Source organism: Camelus ferus, chromosome 11, assembly GCF_009834535.1.
Source record: "Camelus ferus isolate YT-003-E chromosome 11, BCGSAC_Cfer_1.0, whole genome shotgun sequence".
NCBI lineage: Eukaryota > Metazoa > Chordata > Mammalia > Artiodactyla > Camelidae > Camelus > Camelus ferus.
In genome coordinates, this window is record NC_045706.1 from 68485853 (window position 1) to 68503904 (window position 18052).

The following is an 18052-nucleotide window of genomic DNA, read 5'->3' on the forward strand; positions in this document are numbered from 1 at the left end:
CTTGTTTGAGCAGCTGAGCATAATCTGATATGTTTGTAGTGAGTGAATGGAAGGAGAAGAATGTATGAGGTTTCAGGAGGTAAAAGGATAAATCTTGGGTTTTTGGTTTAACCATAAAGGGTGGCAACGATGCCCTCTGCTGAGATAGGAGAGACTTCAGGGTTGCCGAGACGTCAGCTTTAGACCTATCATGTATTTTAAGTGGCAGCTAAGAGAAGGAGGGTTAAAAGGAAATTTCATCCTCATTTAAAACTCAAGGCTTATGAAAAGGCTTTTTGTTCCACGTCTATCAGGAAACCAGGGAAGCCTGAAATTGATAGCTTAAAAAATGGAATAAGGTTAACCGTGCTGTGTTATACATATTTTTATGTCATTTGCACACCATGTCACCCTAATCAGTAAACTGTGCCAGAGAATTCTTTTACACCATTTCCATTTTGCTAGGAAGTAGATGGATTTGGGATGTCATGTAGAAGGCCAAGTTCCTTCACGATTTATAGCCTGATCTCTCAGACAAACTATTCAGGGTGATGCATTTTTCACTGAGGCCACTGGCCAGCACAATAATTGTGTCTACATGGCATGCTTATACCAAATGCCACCGCTTCTATTATGTCATTTTAATGCTGTGACCTTCCCAAAAGGCAGTTAGGGACTGGAACTGTTACCCACAATGACAGAGATCAGAAAACTGATGTCTGGCGCCTAATGACATGTGCAGATACTGGCAGAACTGGAAACTGAACCAGATCTCTGTAGTCGCAGTGCTGGTTCTTTGTCTCAGTTGTTTAAGCCCTTGATTCTTTGGTTTCCCAACTGTCACTCTCACATCCCTGTGCCCTCTTTGTGTTTCTGTAGTGAAATTAAGGAGAAGTCCATCCCCATGCTGTACTTTATTAAATTGACTTTTCTAATCTCTCATGCCCCCACAACTCTGAACGACAAAACACAAGCATGCTCAAGGTCATTGGCGCCCTGGGATAATGAAAGGCTGTGACTATGTTTTGGAAGTAGATCAGTCTTGGTCGTTAAATGCCGTTGGAACAACAGTTAGTGGATTCTGCTCTCTACCTTCAAGTACTCAAACCCAGAATATTTTATTTTCACCCCAGCAAAATGGTTCAGTCTTTATCTTCTGGGAAAGACTACAGGAAGGTGCTTTTTCAGGAGGTGATGAACATTATAGCAGTGGTTTTAAAGCTTGGCTAATTCTCAGACTTCCTTGGAGGGCTTTTAAATAACACAGGTGGTTATGTTTTTATTATGTTGAAATCTCCGTATTTATTAAACTAGACTCTCCAAGGATGGGGAGGAGGAGGGGAAATTTGATTTTTTTTCTACTTTCTCTAGTAATCCTGATGATTATGCATTTGGGGGAAGGCACAGCTATCCGTCGTAAAATGATTATAGCTGTTCTCTGCACGAAGCCCCTTCCTCCTCCTCCATCTGTTGGCCCCCCTCAGAGATCAAATTATTGCATTGTTCTTGTAAATTAAAACCTCTTCCCTCTGCTGGTTCCTTCTTATGCATTTAATGTGTTCAAGTGTCTTCCATCTTTAAATACAATCCAAAAAAATCCTTCCTCAACCTTACACCTCCCTCCACTGCCTCTGCTCCTGTATTTGGCGTCCTGCTTGTGGCCCCAGTGAGCTCTCCAGAGTCATGGTCCCTCCCCTCCACTGGGAACGGAGTGCACACTTTCAGCTCGTATCTTCCTGGGTTTCTTGGCAGAATTCGTGACTCTCAGCCTCTCTTTCCATTTTGGAACACTCTTTGCTTGGCTCTCACAACAATGGATCCCTCTAGTTGGTTCCCCCCAACCCGCCCCCTTTTCTGGACACCGACCCTTGGGGAATTAGGCATTCCCCTTCCATCTGACCCTGAGAATGATGTTTCTTAAAGGAAGATCGTCAGCCTACTTGGATCAGTGTTACTGCAGCTGCTAGTGAAGCATTTAGGCTCTTGAATCTACCAAACCAGAACTGCAGGGGAGATGGCCTGAGAATCTGAATTCTTAGCATCCATTTTTAAGTCAGAATTTCCCAACCAGCGTGTCACAAGTGAAGTAAACAAAATGTAGATGCCCCTCCTAGCTTTCCAGGGGCTGGTGACCAATGAGGACCCAGGCTCCGGGCTGGTTGTCCTCCTACAGGAATGGTTTCATTTATCCTAGGTTTCTCAACAAGAGGGTCATTTCTGTGGATGCCAAGAGGTGAGAGAGGTTGGGAAGCAGTTTCTATGCACAGCCCAGTTCGAGGACTGCTGCCTTCTTAAACGTGGGTGTCTCTTGGGTTCTCTCCTGTCTGGCCCAGCTTCTTTTCTCACTACTCTGCAGACTCGGCCAGGACAGCTCCATCCACTCCACAGCTCCAGTGCTCCTAGCCACAGCTTTGCTTAGAGCTCATGTCTGAGACCTACAACCACGTGCTGAATTGCCTTTTGACTCTCAGCTCTTAAATGGGTCCCTCAAACTTTAATTCGAAAAGACACATGCACCCCAGTGTTCATAGCAGCACTATTTACAACAGCCAAAACATGGAAACAACCTAAATGTCCATTGACAAATGACTGGATAAAGAAGATGTGGTGTATACATACAATGGAATACTACTCAGCCATAAAAAAATAAAATAATGCCATTTGCAGCAACATGGATGGATCTGGAGATCATCAATCTGAATGAAGTCAGTCAGAGAAAGAAAAATACCGTATGATATCACTTATATGTAGAATCTAAAAAAAAAGATAAATGGACTTATTCACAAAACAGAGGTAGAATCACAGACATAGAAAACAAACTTATACTTACTGGGGGGAAAAGGGGTGGGAAGGGATAAATTGGGAGTTCGAGATTTGCAGATACTGATTACTATATATAAAATAGATAAACAACAAGGTCCTACTGTACAGCACAGGGAACTATATTCAATATCTTGTAGTAACCTATGATGAAAATGAATATATGTATGTATATGTATGACTGAACTATTATGCTGTACACCGGAAATTGACACAACTTTGTAAACTGACTATACTTCAATTTAAAAAAAAGGGTACCTCAAAACCAATACACATCAGGCCAAGGATGGAAGACAAACCTCCATGTGTCCTAAATCAATGCATCTGGACTCTACCGTGCCATCCCATAGTCTTATAAATGGCTTTAATTGTAACAGTTGGGATGAAACTTATCTCCATGATAGATTGTAAAGTTATTTACGGCAGGCACTTTATTTCAGGCCGTTTTAATCTACCTCGGCACTGTATGTTATTTTTACATAAAAGATAACAAATTATAACTGCCACCAGAATCATTTCTGAGTCAGCATATGGAATCAGACAGGAGTTGGTGTGGATTAAGCTCTGCCACTAGTAGCTGTGTGGCTTTAGCTCAGCTCCACACTGCAGACCTTCCACCTTCATCTCGTTTCTTTGGGGCTTTGACACTGGTCTGTGATTCACCCCACACAGCAGATCTGCACCCATAGACAGTCCTGTTATCCATACTAAGCCATTCTCTTAGGGGGTCCTGGTGTCCCTGTAGAGGCTGCTTAATGCTTGGCATCCCCAAAGTACCATAGTCTGTAATTTCTTCTTTTTTGTACTCCTTCTAAGTACTTAGAGGAAATGCCCACATGCTGTTGAGGAGGAAGGAACATGCCATGGCAACTCTATGTCTTATCCACAGAGTTGCAGCTCAGCGCCCCACATGGTGAGGACCCACCATGTTACAGTGAGTGCATGGTGGCATCCTGTTCATCCTTCTGACTTTCATTTTCCTGCCACTTCAGTTTCCACGAGCTTCCTCTTTTATTTACTGCCGTGGTTGGCACCAGCTTGGTGCCCATTTGTCCTGACTGCAGTCAGCTTGTGTTCTAATCGCCTCATGCTGTTCCGGTGCCAGCCTTCACCTCCGCGGCTGTGCCGGTGCCGTCAGAGCACCGTCCCTGCTGGGTCTAATTTTCTCTTCCTCCCTCCTCCTTCCTACAGCCCCCACCTGCTGTGTCTCAATATGACATTCATTTCTAGATTCTTCTGTTGTTGTTGCAAACCTGGTCCTTTGAGAGTAATGCTGTCCAGTCCCAGTATCTCCTCTTCTCCCCTTCCCCTGCATGGTTGGACTACCTCTCAACACTGTATCTTTCTTTTTCCCCAAACAGATATTTATATTTTGCTGTTAAGTGATTTTGTCAGACGACTGAATGGGAGCCACGGCTAATCCTGCCTTATTTCTTGGGTCTGGCAAAAGTGAGCTGAATCTATGTACAAGACAGCCAAGATACGTGGGGACCAGAAGCTTTTTTTTTTTTTTTTGCATTTTTTAAAAATTGAAGTATAGTCGGTTTGAAGTATAGTCAGTTTACAATGTTGTGTCAATTTCTGGTATACAGCATAGTGCTTCAGTCATACATGAGCATACATACATTCCTTTCCATATTCTTTTTCCTTATAGGCTATTACAATATTACAGGTTAAAATAGTACAAGATATTTTTTGAAATTGGTTTTATTGAAGTCTAGTCATTTAGAATGTTTTGTCAGTTTCCATTGAACAACATCGTGTTTCAGTCATACATATACATACATATATTCATTTTCCTATTCTTTTTCATTATAGGTTATTATAAGATACTGAATATAGTTCCCCGTTCTATCCAGAAGAAACTTGTTGTTTATCTATTTTATATATAGTAGTGTGTATTTGCAAATCCCGAACTATCACTTTATCCTTTCCCACCCCCTTTACCCCCTGGTAACCATAAGTTTCTTCTCTATGTCTGTGAGTCTGTTGAGACCAGAAACTTCATAATGCTTCATTCATAATGATTAAAAAGCAGAAGTGAGGATAAGGAACTGACATCTATCTTATCAATACACGCGTCTTGAGTTCCTCTGAAATAGGCACAAATCTAGGAACTTGAGACACATCAATGCACAGGAGACAAAAATCTTTGGTTTCACAGCACTTACATTTAAGAGGACACTTACTTCGTGCCAGGCGCCATTTAGAGAACTACATATGTTACCTCATTTAATATTCACATAGATCCAGTGAGCTAGGTCCCACACCCACAGGGCACTGGGGATGTTCTTTGCGCCATCTGAGTCTTTGTTCTCTCATCTGTGAAAGCTGGTTCATGCCTGCCTCATAAGGCAGATGTCAGGAGAGGACACTGGCAATTATCAAGCGCGGTCTGTGTGCCTGACCATTTTTTTTCTGAGTACCTTGTCAGCTTTTCCTCACCCGCTCTATGAAATCAATAGTCAGGTCTCGATTTTCAAGTAAAAACAATCTCCATGATCAGAATAATAGAATAACTTAGCCCGGAGGGGACATGGGACTTGGTTGATAAAACATGGAGTTGAAAGGTTGACGTGGCACGTTCTTTCCCCCTCAACAGCATGTGGGTATTTTCCCTAAATACCCAGAAGGAGTAAACAAAAGGAGAAATTACGGATTACAGTTGTTTGGGGATGCCAAGTGTTAGGCAGCCTCTATAGGGACACCGGGACCCCCTAAGAGGATGGCTTCGTATTGATAACAGGACCGTCTACAGGTGCAGACTTGCTGTGTGGCATGAGTCAGAGGTAAGTGCCAAAGTGCCGTAGAAACAAGAGGAACGTGGAGGGTCTGCAGGACAGTTAGGCTTCAGTCAGCGCATGAGCAATGAGAACATGGCCCCTGGTAGAGAATTTTATTCCTAACCCCCAACTCAAAAAAAAAAAATGCAAATTAAAAAAAAAAAGGCATTGCCGTCAGAAAGTAAGACTTGCCTTGCAAGAGAACCGGTCTGTTAAGTTTTTCTGTCAATCTATCTATATTTATTTGCTTGTTTGGACAGGAAAAACAGACTCTTGGGATCACAGAAGAGATTGTTGGTCAGAGAGCACCGGGGACATCATGTCCCCCCCTCCTGTGGGTGATGTGACGAGGGCCACATGCCCGCTTGGACCACAGGAGAGGAATGTGCAAACTGTGAGACTCTGAGCTTGTGCAGGTGGCTGGCAGTCTGCCCTTCCCTCCCTTTCTGGGCAGGGTGGGTGAGGTTAGGGGTGGGGGTAGGGGTGAGGGAGGGAAGGAGAGGACAGCAGAGAGAGAGAGAAACAGGAAGTGGCCTTTGATTTGCAAGGTAAACAGACACTCTCTGGGTAGAGGAGGTCCCTCAGCTTTTTTTTTAACCCTTTTAAAAATGTAAGCAATTGGCTCCAGAGGAGATAAGACTTTAACTTCCTCCCGAACAATACACACTCTCTCAGTTCTAAGGCATGTTTGCCTTTCAATCATCCTTTAACCCAGGTGGCTAGTAAGTTTTGCTCAGAAAGCTCTGGCTGTGCTTGAATATAAAGTTCACAGAGAGTTATTTCCCCACACTGAAGACCTGATGTGTCTTAATAGTTGGATACATCGTTGATCCTCCGTGATCACACCTGTTTTCTGAATATCTCTCTGTTTCCAATGTGTCTGCACGTGAAATCCAATTTATTAATTTTTCCTCTTGTCAGTTGTACTTTGGATGTCAATTTTAAGGGCTTTTTGCCTAGCCCTAGATCCCCGGTATTTTCTGCTTTTTTCCCTAAATGTCTGCTTGTTTGGGCTTGTACACTTAAGTCCATGATCCATTTGAGTTAATCATGGTATAACATGTGATACTTCCATCAAGGTCAGGGTTGATTTTTCTTTCTCCCCCCTTGCCTGTGGATGTCAGCTGCTTCACTATTTGTATTTGTTGAAAAGGTGATTAAAGGGGGCTCATCTTACTTCTCGATAGGGTGAGAATTCCACACGGTCTCCACTGACACCATGGTGTGGGCGGGCTGTTACCACTGGGTGGTGATTAAAGTCCTGACTGTCTGTTGGTGCCTCATTTCCATATTCCTTCCATTAAATTGTTCTCACATCTTTGTCGAAAGGTAGTTTATCCATCAAAAGACATTAGGATTTTCCCTACCTTTTGGCTTTTGTGGGTAATACTGCTGTGAACGTGGGTATACAGCTGTCTCTTTGAGTCTCTGTTTTCCATCCTTTTGATGCACACGCGTAATTCTGTGTTTGATTTTTTTGAGGAACTGTCATACTGTTTTCTACAGCAGCTGCACCATTTTACAGTCTCGACAACAGTTCACAAGGGCTACAGTTTCTCTGCATCCTCACCAACTCTGATTTTTCCCGTTAGGTTTTGTTTGTTTTTAATAGTAGCCGTTCTAATGGGTGTGAGTGCTTATCTCATGGTGGTTTTGTTTCTATTTGCCTAATGGTTAATGAGCATCTTTTCATGTGCTTGTTGGCCACTTGTACATCTTTTAGGAGAAATGTTTATGCAAGTCCTTTACTCATTTTTTTTTTAATTGGGTTGTTTGTGTTTTGTTTTTGAGCTGTAGTCCTTTATAAATTCTGGGTATTAATCCCTTATCAGATTTGTCATATGCAAATATTCTCTCCCATTCTGTCTGCTGCCGTGTCACTCTCTTGATGTTCTTTGATGCCAGCAGTTTTTTTTATTTTGATAAATTCCATTTTATCTATTTTTTCCTTTTGTTGATGTGTGTTTGCTGTCATATCCAAGAAATAATTGCTAAATCCAGTGTTGTGAAGCCTTTCTTCTATTTTTTTCCTATGAGTTTTATACTTTTAACCCCTATATTTGGGTCTTTAATTCATTTGGAATTAATTTTAGTATATGATATTAAGGATAGGGTTCAAGTTTCTTCTTTTGCTATGAGTTCTAGAAAGTTTTTTGTAGATTCCTTAGCATTTTCTATGTAGACTATCATGTCAGCTTTTAATTGGGACAGTTTATTTCTGTCTTTTGAATATTTATGCATTTTATTTCCTTTTCTTGCCTTATTGCATCGGCTACAGTGTCCAGAAATGTAATGAATAAAAATGGTGAGAGCAGACATCCTTGCTGCTTCCCAATCTTAGGAGGAAAGAATTCAGTCTTTCATCATTAAGTATATTGTTAGCTGTAGGGTTTTTGTATATGCTTTTTATCAGGTTGGAGAAGTTCCCCTCTTGGCTGAGACCTGTTTGTTTCATTTGTTTCAAGCATGTTTATAATTGCATTTTATGATGGCTGTTTTAACATCTTTATCAAACAATTCTAACATCTGTGTCATGGTGTTGGCATCTGTTGATTTTTTTTTATTCAATTTAAGATTTTCAGGGTTCTTGGTATGAGTGTTTTTCAATCAAAACCTGAACATTTTCATATTGTATAATGAGACTGTATCTTATTTAAGCCTGCTGTTTTAGCTAACTTTCTCTGACACAGCTTTGCAGGGGAAGGTGACAAGTGCTGCTTCATTACTAACCGGAGGCAGAAGTCCATGTTTGCCGCCTGGCCTCAGTAACGCCTTGGAGCAGGGGGGCTCATCTTACTTCTAGATAGGGTGAGAATTCCACATGGTCTCCACTGACACCATGGTGTGGGCGGGCTGTTACCACTGGGTGGTGACTGAAGTCCTGACTGTCTACTAGGCTTCCCAGCAGAGGAAGGAGAAATGCCTTGTTACTGCCTGTGGGGTGGAAGTCAGGCTCTACTGATGTGTGTGTGGCGGGGTGAGTGGGCAGAATGGAGGCTTATTTCTGTTTGATGGGCAGTCCATAGCCCCTGCTTGGCCTTTTCTGACACCACCTGAGTGGGGGCATCATGGTGCCTCATTATAGCCTAATGAGGGTAGAAGCCTAGGCTCCCTAGTGTGTCTTTGCAGCATGGATGAGGTGGGACCACAGCTTTGTTCTGTGGTGTTCGGGTGGCATGTCTTCCTTGGATCCTGAGTTCCACAGCTGGTCTACCTTCCCGGCTCCACTTGTCAGAGTCTTCTTGTGTTAATTTTATGTATAATGTGCAGGGTTGAATTAATGGGAGGAGTAGGGAAAAGTGCCTCCACTCCATCCGTTCAGATGCAGAATTCTAAATTCACTTTCACTTGCCAAATGGCTAGATCTTAATTATTCCGGCCACAAGAAAGAAATGATAATTAGGTGACCTGATAGAGGTGCTAACCATCCCTACAATGGCAGTCAGGTTGCAGTAGATAAATGTATCAAATCAACATGTTGGACACCTTCAACTTACACAGTGTTATAGGTCAAACAGATTTCAATTTAAAAAGAAGTTGAGAAGGGAAGGCAAAGCTGGGATTGAGGGAAATGAAACTTAAATAGTGAGACTGATTTCCCAAGGAGCCCTCAGCAAAGACTGTTAAGAATTCACTTTGTCTTAGGATTCTGCCTCATTTTAACTTGTCCCTCTTGTCCTTGTGAGAGTCAGACCTTCTCAGTGGGCGGTGAGGCAGTTTAAATTTGAGAAAAGAAAATCAAATCAAAGGTTTTGAGGAAGCAAGCTGCTAAGTGGATTTCATCCATGTTTAAGAAATCAAACTTATGGTTAATCAGAAGCTAACACTGAGGCAGTGTGCACAGAAGTCTTGAAGGGAGTGCTCCAGCATTTCAAAGTGCTCCAACTGCCTTTAGCATCTCCCCTTTTAGCTTATGTAATGTTTAACCTTTTAACTTTTTTTTTTTTAATGGAGGAACTAGGGATTGAACCCAGGACCTTGGGAAACAGGGTTATCTGCCCAACAAGAGTTTTTTTTTTTTTTTTTTCCTGATGGAAGAACTGAGGATTGAACCCAGGACCTCATGCATCCTGAGCAAGCACTCTGCCACTGAGCTATACCCTCCCCCTACCTTTTTAACCTTTTAAATTAGCTTTTAGCTTGCTTATATTCACAGCACAGTCATATTACTTACCCAGGCTTTGTCTGCACAGTCTTCCTAAAAGATCTCTCTGGGTTTTGATAATTCTGATGAGATTTTCCCCCCAGTTCAGGCTCCTTTGGCTTGAGTCAGGTGCCTCAAGGAAGGTGATCTTAAGGAAGGTGGTCTGACAGCCCCATCTCTGCACCTCTGATCTGCAGTGACCAGGCAGTGTTTGGAGTCCCCTCCCTCCGTTGGCCAACAGGGTGAGTTCACAGCATCCAGGGCACCCAGCTTTCCAGGAGAATAAGGAGCAGAGGTTACAGGCTGATTTTATGAAACACCCTTTGGCAGATGCCAGGTCTTGTTCTAGAAAGGAAATGCTGTGGGTTTAGGAGCTCACAGATGGAAACTTAAGCCGTCCTTTCTGCTCCATCTGGAGTTCTTGTTTTGCAGTACAAAAGAGTGACAATAATTGTTCTTTGAATGCTTCACAGAATAGTGTCTCAGCATCCTGGGGGGAGAGGCCGAGGGTGGTGGTGAGGGGTTTGAGGGAGGGCAGGGCACAGCATCTCATTGGAGCTGCTGAGACTGGGAAACAGTCAAGCTTTCTGTTCATCGAAGCCACTCATTTTTGGACCCAATAACATATTTTGAGCTTCCTGTTACACCAAAAAAAGAGCGTGAGGGTTTTTTTGTTTGTTTTTTGCTTTTACTAAAGGAAGGCTTATATTTAAACAGGTTTATAAACCTACTCGAAGGGTATTCAGTGATATTTTGATAATTTTCTCCTGGAAAGAATCTTATTAAAAAAAAGTGACAGTTTTTTTTTTTTTTTTCATTCGATTTCCAAGAAATAGCTGAGCTGGAAGATCTAAAAAGTCAAATTCTGCTCCTTCGGCCTTGAGGTGTGCACACTATCAGGGGTGTGAAAGGAAAGCAGCTCTAAGGCAAAACGCTGAGAATGTCAACCGACAGCCCAAACCCGGGCACACAAATTCTGTCTCTGCTGATAAAATTATCCCATGTTTTGGGAACATCTTTACCTACCCAGCTGAAGTAAGGACACTGACTTATCCTCATGGAAACACTGTGGGCACTAATTATAATAAAGTTCATGCGAAATGCTCACCATCGGGAGACCTCGCTCTTAAGCCTTGTTTCAGGTTCTCATACAACGAACATTGTAACCTACTACGTAACATGATGAGACTAGTTTCAGCTATGATTTGGGCGACAGACAATTCTTCACTTGCTTGTGTTTTTCATCAGTCAAGGGCAAGTCAAGTTCAATGTAAAGGGAGATCCTTGACGTCAATCAGAAAACTCGGTTCTGTTTGCTGATGTCATTGGTTGTACTTTGTACAACACATCCCCTTGCTTTTTTTTTTTTTGTTTTTGGGTTTGCTTCCTAAATTACAATTATTTTTAAACCTGAAAAATCGAATACTTACTAATTGCTTTGAGATCTCATAGTCATGGTGGGAAAATAATTATAGGAGAAAAATGTGACATCAGAGTGAGCAGACCCATATTGACTGCGATGGGTCTAGGAAACACACACACACACACACACACACACATACAGCCTGCTACTTTATTTTTCACCCTACCTTACTCTGCTCCTGCGTTTCTTCCTACAGCTGCATATCCCTAATACCTATGTGCCCAAACCAGGCACCTCTCCCATCCCCTGTGAGGATGGAGCGCTTTCTAGACCTGGACGGGCGAAAGTTCCCAGCTCCTTCCCTTCAGAAACAGAAAGTCAAATCCACTCATCTCCACGAAGACGACTCTTACAAGCGTATTCAATTACAGACATAACCTGTGTCAACTAAAGAAAAATGCACAACCTAAAAGTTGCCAGTTATGTTTTATTTGGGGACCTTGCTGAGCACTGGAGAGACAGCCTCTCAGGTGGCTCTGAGGAACTGTTCCAAAGAGGTAAGGGAGGAGCCGGGAATATAGGAGTTTTTGCTTAAAAAAACAAAATCAAACAAACAAAATCCCAAAATACAGTCGAACATTAAAAGATTATTTCTAATGGAATCACAAAAACAGATATCTCAAGTTAATGATCTTAGGGCTTTTCTATGCATGGGAACATGCAAGAGTCTGGGCCTGTTGAAATCATTCCTTTGGCCTGCACCTTAACTATCTAGGGCCAGTGCCCTGTTTTTCTCGATCCAGGATGCTGAGCGCCCTCAGGACGCAGCATCTGGGCAGCTGCAGGGGCTGCTGGTTTGATGAAGGGCACCATTTTCACTCGCTGGAATGGCAGGCACCGTTCTCTGTCCGCACCTGCGTCTTTTCTCACTTAATTCCTGTACCCGTCTGCAGGGCTGTCTGCTTTCCTGGATAAATGACCTTAGTGCATTTTTGGAAACTGGGAGTGTCTGAGGGATGTCCCCGGCAGCCGAGCCAGCAGGGTGGCTGGTTCTGAGGCTGTGGCTCTTGCGCTGTGGGTGTCCAGGTTCAAGGTGACTTAGCAGGCCTTCATCTGACCTAGGTGCATTCAGCTCCCAATAACTCCCTGTCCTGTTCAGTCTTCACCAGAACCAGTGGGGGTGTACACTCAGGCTGGACATGCCTGGGCGCTGTCCCCGAGAGGAAGATGATTTGAGAAGCCTGGAGCAAGGAGGCATGGGGACATCACCCAAGGCCTGCGTGAAATCTACGGTGACCCGATGGGGGTGTCAGGTGAGCAGGCAGCTCCTTGCCAGGGAGGCGCATCTCGCGGGGACCGTGTCTGGCTGCCAGTGTGCCTTTATCCCCCAGCCGTCAGCGGCACACAAAGTTCACACAAGGAGGATGAGTCAAATAAATACGTGGGTTGGGTAGGTTGTAGCTTATTGGTAGTGATGCAATTGGGTAGGAATGCCTGAGGCACGCCCGGGGCGGGTGAGCCCCACAGACATTTCCCAACCAGAGCCAACTATGTGGCTGGACCAGCCCCTGTGGTTTTTATTATCATGGCAGGACGCACCTCAGTAATAACCAGCAGGCAGCTTTGAGGATGGAGAGGCTGACTCACAGGTCCCAGAGGGCACACGGCACGCCCGAGGCCCACACGGTGAGGTCATGGCTGGAGAGAGAGGGTGTGGACCTGGGCTTCCGTCTTTGTTAGGATCTGAGAGTGGGGTGCCCACTCTCTCGTGAATTCACTTTATTGGCTAATTTAAGGCATCAGAGCAGGAGTTAGGGTGCAGCAGGGAGAAGTTGGGTCGCTCAAGTGGCCGATTGTCTAGGTCACCCAGTGGTTCTGAAAGGGGGGGACTTCGTTGGTGAGGGGCGGCCTAATTGTGTATAGCAGCGAGGTTACACGGCTGGCAGGGTGTTCACTCCAGAGGGATGTCTTTTGAAGCAGATGCCCTGACAATCAGAAGCTTAACGTCAGGCCCTGATGGTACAGGAGCCCTGGGGGAGCAGCAAAGCAAGAGGGCGGAGACCAGGAAAGAGCTGCTGGAGGTTATTTGATGTCCAGGAAGAAGAGACGGTGGCCCTAATCAAAGCCTCCTGTCTTTTGATCTGCAGCACAAAACCTAAATTATTTGAGTGTGCTAGTATAATCGTTTAAACCCCTGTACCTTCCTGTAATGGTCGGGCTGCCCTCGCATGTGGGCTCAGTCACATTCTAAACTGGAACAGGAGGGCAGTGACAGCATCCTGTCACTCTAGCCTGCTACTGGCTCTCCTCAAAGAAATGTGATCTCCTGCACTTGGATAGGATCCTGTTACTTACCTGCCTACAACCGTTCAGTGACCTCTCTTAGGACACGGACGACCCTCCCTCACTTCACCCCCGGGTCTGCCCCTCGGGTCTTAGCTCCCCCCAGGCTCCCCTGACTTTCTCTGCTCTGGCCACACCCAGTTCCTCATGACCTTCATCATGGTCTGTCCCACGACAGGGCCACTATTCACACTCTTTACTATGGCTGGACCACCTCCCTTTCCTCTCCACCTGATAAACTTCCGGTCATTCTTGAGCACCAAGTCAGTCACAGCCCTCTCTTGGGCTCCCAGAACTCTGTGCACTTTTTCTTTCAGAGCATCTGGCAGGGCTGGAATGTGAGATGTTGGTCCTAGGTTGGCTTCCCTGGGAGACAGACTCTGAAATCAGTTGGGAATGAAGGGGGCAGGGCAGGGGCAGGGGCAGGGGCCAATTATTAAAGGACTAACACAGCAGTTGGCACCAAGATGACAGGAGCTTCAACTCCCGGTAGATCTTGAGCTTCTGTATACACTCTCTGGAACACAGTAGCTGCTAAACGGTCCTCCCACAGGTGCCAGGGCAGTTTCAGGGCAGCCCATCAAAGGTCAAAGGTGGGTGATGGCCTACGTCGCGGGACTCCCTGCCCCTTCCCCAAAGTCGTTGGAATAAGCCTCCCACGTGTTAGCGTATGAAGCTACTGAGCCCATGAAAACTCACCACCCCCACCCTGCAGTCTCTCACACTCTCTCTCGCCCTCGGAGGTGGCGTGTATGGGGCGTGTATTTACTTTTACCTTAAACTAAACACCCCCACGCCTCTTGACCTCTCTCTGGCCTCCTGAGACAGCCTGCACTGTCTATGGCGTGCGCATCTCTGACAAATCTACCTTCACTCCACTGAGGCTCACCCTTGAGTTCTTTCCTGCGCGAAGCCAAGGACCCTGACTCGGTGGGCGCGTCCCAGGGACTCGCCCGAGACCTGGGACCTGCCATCCTCTCCCGCCCCACTTTTACTGTATCAAGTCTATTTGTAAGAAGCATGTTGGTGAGGTTTGCTCATACTTAGGTTCTATCATCAAGTTCCTGGATTCTGCCCTGCATTTGTGCAGCCTCGTCCTTTCCTGCAACCCAACAGGTCTGTCCAGATTCCTGAGCTTTGGATCCTCTGGCCTGGTTCATCCTGTTACCAACCGAAGGCCTCTTATTTCTGTCCTTTCTTCATTCCCTTGAACACATGGAGACGGTGTGATGTGTTGTCTCACGCGCGGTGCCGCTTTGCCAAGGAACACCTAGGTCCTTCCCAAACCACAGGCTTGGTGGGGGTCACGGGCTGCCCGGGTCAGAAGCCAGGCCGGCACCAGGGGGAGGATGATGCGGTGTGTGTGACCCTGTGGAGTCTGGTCCATTTAGAGCTGTGAAGGGACGAGAAAAGCCTGGGAGCAGAGCAGTCTCATCACGTGCCAGGAGCAGCATTAAGTTCTCAAGTTCAGCCCCTAGTTAGGTTACGTAATCTCTGCGATCATTTCTAATTCAACATTCTTACGATAAAATCTGAAACGCAAAGTTGGTTTCCCTGGCAGCTACGATTTGTGGCTCCACTGGCACACCTCATTTTCCTGGTAAAGATCCACACGAGGAGAAGGGTGTCCCCTCCTCACCGCGTAGCTGACTCTGTGCTGGACTCCATCTGAAAGGTTACAGCCTCCCGACAACCTGCCCTACCTTTGTACTTCACCAAAGAAATAGCCTGTTTTTCTATCAAGTCCAGTCCTTAGGGGATATGCTTAGTGGGAATTCAGTTAATTCTGACTCATAATGAACCCGATGAATGTGGAGACGACTGGTCTTGGTTCCATTCTCAGGAGGAATAAATTAAAATGCTAAAAAGAGAAGTAGCCGATTTGGCATTGCCCAGGACTCAGACCTAGAGTTTCTGAGAGGGGCAGGTGGAAATCTCCCGACATCGCCTCTTATCTATAGATGAAAAGACACTGTCTTTTTTTCAGGGATGTTCTCCTACTGATATCCAGTAAAGAAAAAAAAAGCAGAGATATTGCAGTGTGTAAGCACTATTAAGCAGCTAAAGGAATGTTCACCATTGTACCCATTTTTACAATTGTTTTATGCAGGTGTAAGTTGGGGAATGGCGTATACATTTGATGGAAGTAACTAAGACTAGTCATTATCGGAGTCAGAATGCAGTAGGTTTTATGCAAAACTACAACTCTGCTGGGTAGGATTTCCTCTTTGATGATTCAGGAGGCACTAACGTCTTCTGCACAGCCCCAGGGTGACTGTGGGGAGCGCTAATTATCACTGTGCAAGCAAGAGCCAGTTAAAATAAATACCTAGTTGACTGCTTCTTATTACCTGGACACATGAGGTCAGAAACAACATCATTTAAGTAGTGACGCGGCACAAGAAAATGTTGTTTTGGAGTTACAGGGTAAACTCTCTTCCCTCATGGTAACTGACTTGAAAATGATTTTCACAAACATCAGGTGTCCCCACCAGGACTGGAGAGTCAGGGCTCCCTGCAGGCCCTGGGGACAGCCTCCTGAAGGCGGGTTTCCTGGGCCATCTCAGGACTAGCGCTTAGTCTGCAGGGTCTCTTGGATTGAGAAACGAGTTTGGAAACGGATCTGTTTAACAAACAACCTTTACCAGGTTAAAAAATAAAAAATGCAGTGTAATGGGTTATTTTAAAACAGCTATAGATGCAGTTGATTTTGTAATTAGCCAACCTTTTACCAAATTAGCTTCCTAAAACGAAACTCTAACCTGCTAAGAATGAAATAGAATGATACTGTATGTCACTTGTGTGTGTGTGTGTGTGTGTAAAACTGGAATTTTATGCAGGGTGTATTTAGATTATGGCTAAGTATTGCAGAAGGTACAGCACAGGTAGGCATATGTCTTTTGTTTCTGATTATTCACGTGTACTATTTTAAATGTTTATCAGACACACCACCTTGTAGGTATTAAGGCCACAGTCCCTTCAATCTGGGTGTCTACGCTGAGAGCCTGTCCTTGTTTCTTCATCCCACAAAGCCACCAAGTCCACCTTGTTGTTAGATCCAGTGTCATTTTCTTTAGGCCAGCTGGGCATTTTCCCGCAGTCGACACTTGGTTCATTTCCCGAGTCTTGCTATTTCCTTCCAGGTGCCAGGCGCTGCGTTAGCTGTTCGTGCACACCATCTCATTCAATCTGCGATGGTCACCATTATACCAAACCCAGCATTATCGCAAACCAAACTCATCTTCCTTTCTCAGCTCCTTTTTTTTTTTTTTTTTGATTCTTTGAAATTTTTTTTCAATTGCAGGTGTTTTAATTGCACATCATGGCTAACAATTTTTCCCTAAAGCTGAAATAGGAAGTTATACTGTTCTGCTTAATAAATTTAATTTGCATACTTTTTAACTGGAGTCTAGCCAGTTTATAATGTTGTGTCAATTTCTGGTGTACAGCATAGTGTTTCAGTCATACGTGAACATACATATATTCCTTTTCATATTCTTTTTCATTATAGGTTACTACAAGACACTGAATATAGTTCCCTGTGCTCTACAGTAGCCCACTTCTTACTTTAAACCACTTTAGGTTTAGGCTAGGAACTTCTGTCTGCTTCTTCATTATAATTTTTATGGGTTGGGAAGACATGGGAATAACTCCTTAAGCCTGTCCCCGGCTTTATCCACTGCTTCTCTCTCTCCTCCTCTGTCTCTGGTGCAGACCGCGGTCAGTCAGCATGTGCCTTCATGACAGCGACCGAGTCCTGTGTCCTTCCCAGCTCCAGTGCCCTTCCCTGTGGTCCAGCCTGGGTACCACCGAGAGGCTGAGCATCCTAACACTGCTTTCGAGTGTTCCTGCTCTAATTCTCAGGTCAGAGAACTAACCGGTCATTTCTCAGCACTCCTCCACATGCTTAGTCGCCAGTGTTACTATTATTTAATAAATAAGCTGAATGTGGAAATGTTTTTACTTCTGCCTTCAGAATGGTTATTCGATGAATACGAGCAACTGAAGTTTATTATGACAAACACTGGCCTAAGTGCATCTCAAGAAATCACTATGATGCTTACATCCCCAAAGAGGGTACCATTCTCCTCAGCTAGATGGCGAAGACACTGAGGTTGACTGTAGCTTGCCCAAGCCCCACGACCAGAGGATGGCACCCATGTGCCTGGGGACAGGCCCTGTGGCTTGAGCCGCGTACCCCATACCACCAGGTCCCCGTCCAGCTGCTGCCCAGCTGTGGGTTTCACCTTGGCTCCCGCTGGCCTCCTAAAATGGTCTCCTCCTCAGTCTCCAGGTCCAGCTCTCCCACAAAACCTTTCCTGCTGTTAAACTATGGTTATTTCTTGTCAACGCTTCTGATCCTCATAAAAGAAACTTAAATCATCTTCCTAAAATATAGTATGAGATAATCACTTATGACTGGTCCCTTGCCGTCTGGAAACTCCCATTGTAATAACCACGCATTGGAAAGGCCAAACGGCTTCCTCAGTTTTTACTGTATAAGGCATCCTGCAACATCGTGCCTCTGAGATTCTAGTTTGGGGTTCGAAAGCTCCCAGTTCATGAACTGTGGACATAAACTCTTACTAAATACTGTCTTACTGATTTGGTCTTCATTTT

The 18052-nt window shown here is 44.7% G+C and overlaps 1 long non-coding RNA gene across 1 annotated transcript; it reads left to right on the forward strand.

The window, feature by feature from the left end:
- Positions 1–5351: 5351 nt before the first annotated feature.
- On the forward strand, positions 5352–11542 carry LOC116667367. Its single transcript, XR_004324254.1, has 4 exons — positions 5352–5588; positions 8273–8390; positions 9831–9968; positions 10557–11542. It is a non-coding gene; the product is annotated as an uncharacterized LOC116667367 (long non-coding RNA).
- The last annotated feature ends 6510 nt before the right edge of the window (positions 11543–18052 follow it).